The sequence below is a fragment of the Calidris pugnax genome, unplaced genomic scaffold, assembly GCF_001431845.1.
Source record: "Calidris pugnax isolate Ruff unplaced genomic scaffold, ASM143184v1 scaffold44, whole genome shotgun sequence".
Lineage (NCBI taxonomy): Eukaryota > Metazoa > Chordata > Aves > Charadriiformes > Scolopacidae > Calidris > Calidris pugnax.
The window spans coordinates 39,621,258-39,627,423 of record NW_015094506.1 but is presented as its reverse complement, the minus strand read 5'-3'; positions in this window follow the sequence as shown (position 1 = coordinate 39,627,423).

Sequence of the window (6,166 nt, the reverse complement as noted above, 5' to 3'; positions counted from 1 at the left end):
TAAATTTCTCAGTCATACCTGTTTTTCAGAAGAGTCATAAAATTGGATTGCCAAAAGTCTTCCAGTCTACAAAATTTGATCTCTTATTACTGACATACATTCATTCTAGAAATAAAGAATTACGAAGCTGTATTTATAGCGTTGTATAAGAATTAGGGGTTTTGAACTTTTGTGTCTGGCTAATTCATTGATGTCCAGCACTTGGGCCTTCCTTACAAACTGCAGTCCAGCCTGTGACATTGCAGAGACTTGGGGCATCACAGCCACTTGTTGCTGCTCTGTGACTGTATTTGTATGATACAGCGAGGCAGAGCACAGAGATTCCTGACCTCCCCATGCTGGGGGTGACCTACCCCACATGCAGTGCAGTGCTAAAGTGTTGTCTCTGCTTCCTAGAGAGTCAGAGCTCTGTAAATGAGCCACTGCCTGATGTGACGTGCCTTGCCTCTCACATGGCTTGCACTGACCACAGTTATCTCAGGAATCTCTGCACCATGCTACATTGTACGCTGAAGAAAAACATCTTCCTGTACCACCGCAGTGTGAGAGCTCTGTGATACACTCTGGGTTATCATCCCTTACAGAGTCCCCACTCCCTCATCATCCTTTTTGAAGCCATCTCATTTCTGCAACTGTGAAAACCCCTGTGAAGATGGCACAAGGAAACATCTCCCAGATGCGTTCAGTTGATTGTGCTGATGGTTTGTGTAGGACCAATTTCGTGCTTAATATTACACCGGCCTTTCTTCCATTTTGTCTTACATCACTTGTCTTCCATTATGTTTAACAGTGTAAAAAAGTGCAAAATCTAAATTATCATAATCAGTTTGAGAGTCATATTCTCTAACACTGGACATAGGGTTTTATTAGAGTAAAATAAATTTCTGGTTCTTTCTGTTCACTGCAATCAGTCAGATTCATCTGACAAAACACAGACATCTATAATATAGATTTATGCTTCTGAAACAACTGTCTAGCTTTCCTTTATAGCTGATAGGGAGAAACAGGCTCTTCTGAGGAGCAATCTATTTCATCATGGAAAGAGAACCCCATGCTGGAGCAGGTTTGCCGGCAGGACTTGTGACCCCGTGAGGGACCCATGCCAGAGCAGTCTGTTCCTGAAGGACTGTACCTCATGGAAAGGACCTTCACTGGAGCAGTTCATGAAGAACTGCAGCCTGTGGGAAGGACTCGTGTTGGAGAAGTTCATGGAGAACTGTCTCCCATGCTGGAGCAGGGGAAGAGAGTGAGAAGTCCTCCCGCTGTGGAGGAGCGAGCAGCAGAGACAATGACTGATGAACTGACTGCAACCCCCCCATTCCTCATCCCCCTGAACCACTCAGGAGAAGGAGGAAGAGAAATCTGAAAGTGAAATTGGGCTCAGTAAGAAGGGAGGGGTGGGGGGAAGGTGATTTAAGATTAAGCTTTTATTCCTCATTACACTACTCTGATTAGGTTGGTAATAAATTAAGTTAGTTTTCCCCAAGTCAAGTCTGTTTTGCCCGTAATAGTAACTGGTGAGTGATCTCTCTGTCCTTGACCCATGAACCTTTCATTATATTTTCTCTCCTCTGTCCAGCTGAGAAGCGGAGGGATAGAGCAGCTTTGGTAGCCAGGGTCATCCAGGGTCAACCCACCAAAAGAGAAAAAATAAAGGAAAATTAGTGAGGTTTTAGGGTAGATTTTCTTCTATTCTTATTTTTCTAAAACCTATTTAAATCCATTAATATCACAGAATCACAGAATTGTTTAGGTTGGAAGGGATTTGTAAAGATCATCTAGCACAAACTCCCTGCTCAAGCAGGGTCAGCTCGAACAAGTTGTAAAAGACTGTGTCCAGTTGGGTTTTGAATAACTCCAGAGAGATATATCCAAACACTTATACATATATAACCATATACATTTAATTATAATATATATATTATATATATATTGTGTATATATATAATATATACGTATATAGAATATTGAGTGATAAAATTCCCTATTCAGCTAAGCATGTAGAAAATATTCTCCCTTTTATTCTATTATTCCCTTTGTGCAGAGAATTTGAAATTCCTGAGTGAACAAGATTCATTCAGAATGCAGAAATGTGTCACTAGTGTACTCTAAATAATGTCTAAATTTCTCAGTCATACCTGTTTTTCAGAAGAGTATGGAAAGAGAACCCCATGCTGGAGCAGGTTTGCCGGCAGGACTTGTGACCCCGTGAGGGACCCATGCCAGAGCAGTCTGTTCCTGAAGGACTGTACCTCATGGAAAGGACCTTCACTGGAGCAGTTCATGAAGAACTGCAGCCTGTGGGAAGGACTCGTGTTGGAGAAGTTCATGGAGAACTGTCTCCCATGCTGGAGCAGGGGAAGAGAGTGAGAAGTCCTCCCGCTGTGGAGGAGCGAGCAGCAGAGACAATGACTGATGAACTGACTGCAACCCCCCCATTCCTCATCCCCCTGAACCACTCAGGAGAAGGAGGAAGAGAAATCTGAAAGTGAAATTGGGCTCAGTAAGAAGGGAGGGGTGGGGGGAAGGTGATTTAAGATTAAGCTTTTATTCCTCATTACACTACTCTGATTAGGTTGGTAATAAATTAAGTTAGTTTTCCCCAAGTCAAGTCTGTTTTGCCCGTAATAGTAACTGGTGAGTGATCTCTCTGTCCTTGACCCATGAACCTTTCATTATATTTTCTCTCCTCTGTCCAGCTGAGAAGCGGAGGGATAGAGCAGCTTTGGTAGCCAGGGTCATCCAGGGTCAACCCACCAAAAGAGAAAAAATAAAGGAAAATTAGTGAGGTTTTAGGGTAGATTTTCTTCTATTCTTATTTTTCTAAAACCTATTTAAATCCATTAATATCACAGAATCACAGAATTGTTTAGGTTGGAAGGGATTTGTAAAGATCATCTAGCACAAACTCCCTGCTCAAGCAGGGTCAGCTCGAACAAGTTGTAAAAGACTGTGTCCAGTTGGGTTTTGAATAACTCCAGAGAGATATATCCAAACACTTATACATATATAACCATATACATTTAATTATAATATATATATTATATATATATTGTGTATATATATAATATATACGTATATAGAATATTGAGTGATAAAATTCCCTATTCAGCTAAGCATGTAGAAAATATTCTCCCTTTTATTCTATTATTCCCTTTGTGCAGAGAATTTGAAATTCCTGAGTGAACAAGATTCATTCAGAATGCAGAAATGTGTCACTAGTGTACTCTAAATAATGTCTAAATTTCTCAGTCATACCTGTTTTTCAGAAGAGTCATAAAATTGGATTGCCAAAAGTCTTCCAGTCTACAAAATTTGATCTCTTATTACTGACATACATTCATTCTAGAAATAAAGAATTACGAAGCTGTATTTATAGCGTTGTATAAGAATTAGGGGTTTTGAACTTTTGTGTCTGGCTAATTCATTGATGTCCAGCACTTGGGCCTTCCTTACAAACTGCAGTCCAGCCTGTGACATTGCAGAGACTTGGGGCATCACAGCCACTTGTTGCTGCTCTGTGACTGTATTTGTATGATACAGCGAGGCAGAGCACAGAGATTCCTGACCTCCCCATGCTGGGGGTGACCTACCCCACATGCAGTGCAGTGCTAAAGTGTTGTCTCTGCTTCCTAGAGAGTCAGAGCTCTGTAAATGAGCCACTGCCTGATGTGACGTGCCTTGCCTCTCACATGGCTTGCACTGACCACAGTTATCTCAGGAATCTCTGCACCATGCTACATTGTACGCTGAAGAAAAACATCTTCCTGTACCACCGCAGTGTGAGAGCTCTGTGATACACTCTGGGTTATCATCCCTTACAGAGTCCCCACTCCCTCATCATCCTTTTTGAAGCCATCTCATTTCTGCAACTGTGAAAACCCCTGTGAAGATGGCACAAGGAAACATCTCCCAGATGCGTTCAGTTGATTGTGCTGATGGTTTGTGTAGGACCAATTTCGTGCTTAATATTACACCGGCCTTTCTTCCATTTTGTCTTACATCACTTGTCTTCCATTATGTTTAACAGTGTAAAAAAGTGCAAAATCTAAATTATCATAATCAGTTTGAGAGTCATATTCTCTAACACTGGACATAGGGTTTTATTAGAGTAAAATAAATTTCTGGTTCTTTCTGTTCACTGCAATCAGTCAGATTCATCTGACAAAACACAGACATCTATAATATAGATTTATGCTTCTGAAACAACTGTCTAGCTTTCCTTTATAGCTGATAGGGAGAAACAGGCTCTTCTGAGGAGCAATCTATTTCATCCTAAAATAAACATCTAAGATAAGTCAGACAAACTTCGTCCTAAGAGTACCTCTTTTCCTCCACTGACTAAAAGCTCCAAAGGAGACATCCACATTGCAGATGCATAGTCAGAAGAGACTAATCACATCCTTTCTGTCTGCAACTTTCCTGTGGTCTTTTTTGCCAGTCTTCCTTCTTCAAAAGAGCAAGGCGGTTTCCCTTACTGTCACAGTACGACCCATTACAGAAACAGGCACAACAAGCACAACAAAAACCAGTTTACAGCAGTTCAAACATAGGAAAATGTTCTAAGCAGATAATGGCAATTCCCACTTTAGTACTGTCATCTCCACAGTGGATTTAATAGTGATTGTACTCCCTAAGCACTACACATTTGTCAGAAAAGGAACCAAGATCAGCGTCAGACTCACAAATTCCACTTCTGTTTCTGACTGCTGCAGTAACTACAGTGGGTTATAATGTTAGATTCCTGAAAAATAAGTCTCTTTACTGATGTCCTTAGGTTACAGACAGCACAGTTTATGCTCTTATTATTCAAAGGCAGAGAAGCATCCTTTTCTATTTTAATAAATGGAAGTAGATGTTAATGTTTTTTGCTTCCATCCTAAAAGAAATAGTGAACTTCACTACACAAACAGATTTTCAAGAGCTCTTAAGAAAATTGTACACATAAATATCCCTCATTATATGGACTGAGTTTGTAAAAAAGCAATAATAAACAAATAATGAACTTTAGCTAGAGGCATGGGGTCATAATATTATCTTTTTTTAATGATGATTATATTCAAATTTTGTAATAGATGTTTCAAATTATTCAACATTAATCAACATTTCATTTCCTAAACAATTCACTAAATCTATATATTGCCTGCAATATAAGTACCTGAATTTCAATGCACAGTGTATATTTGAAGTGGAAGGACTTTTCCTCTATAGGCAATGTTGTGAGTTCTTTGAAGTAGCGTCTATAAAACCTGAAGTAGCTACCTGATGTGCTAAATGACTGAAAAAATAGACCCATCATAAAAAATTATTTCTTTAAGGAATTAGTGTAGTTTTATTTTATGCGTTTTCTAAGGACAAAAGCAACAGAATAACATACAAAGGAGGTGATTTCCAGAAACATAACAGCTGTCTTTGTGTATGTGCAAGATATACTCAAAAACATGAGCCATGAGAAATTTTTATAGCTAGAACTTTCAAAGAGATAGAAGGAAAGCAAGATATAGATCCTTCTGATATTTGCAAAGCATGGTCACCTCATGTTTGGAATGATAAACATTTAGATGTATGATTTGTGTTGTAATGTTTTTGAAGTAAAGCTTTTGAACCTGGGAGCCAAAGATACTGCATTGACCTGTGTCATGTCTAATACTGATTAAAGGTTGTACAAATAGACTCTGAATCTAACAGCAAGATATCTATTGACATTTTCTGATACACACGGCAGTCCTGCCAGCGCTGGCTGTTATGTCTCACAAACTAAAGAAAGGTCAGTGCCAGTGGGTGTTTCACCTTCATAAGCAGTGGTATGAGTGATTCTGCAGCTGACACCTTGGTATGACTCAGCCCTGAACCAGACCTCAGCACATTACTAAATTGAAGTCATCTATGTGAAACACCATTTACAGATGCAGAGCTGGACTCATTATAGTCAGCTTAAAGTCATGTGGCACTTTCTGCAAGTGTTTTAGGAAAGTGGTGTAAACCGTAAAGCAAGACTTGCGTACTCTGTTCTAGAGGAATATCCAGGACAGAGAAATGTATTCCTTGAGAGGTGTCACAGCACCTCTTTTACCTATATGCTAATCCTAAAGGAGTTGATATGCTTACTGGCTGGTCACATAAGTTCTGTTTAGGTTAGGTGCCGTTTTGACAAGAGTAGGAGAAC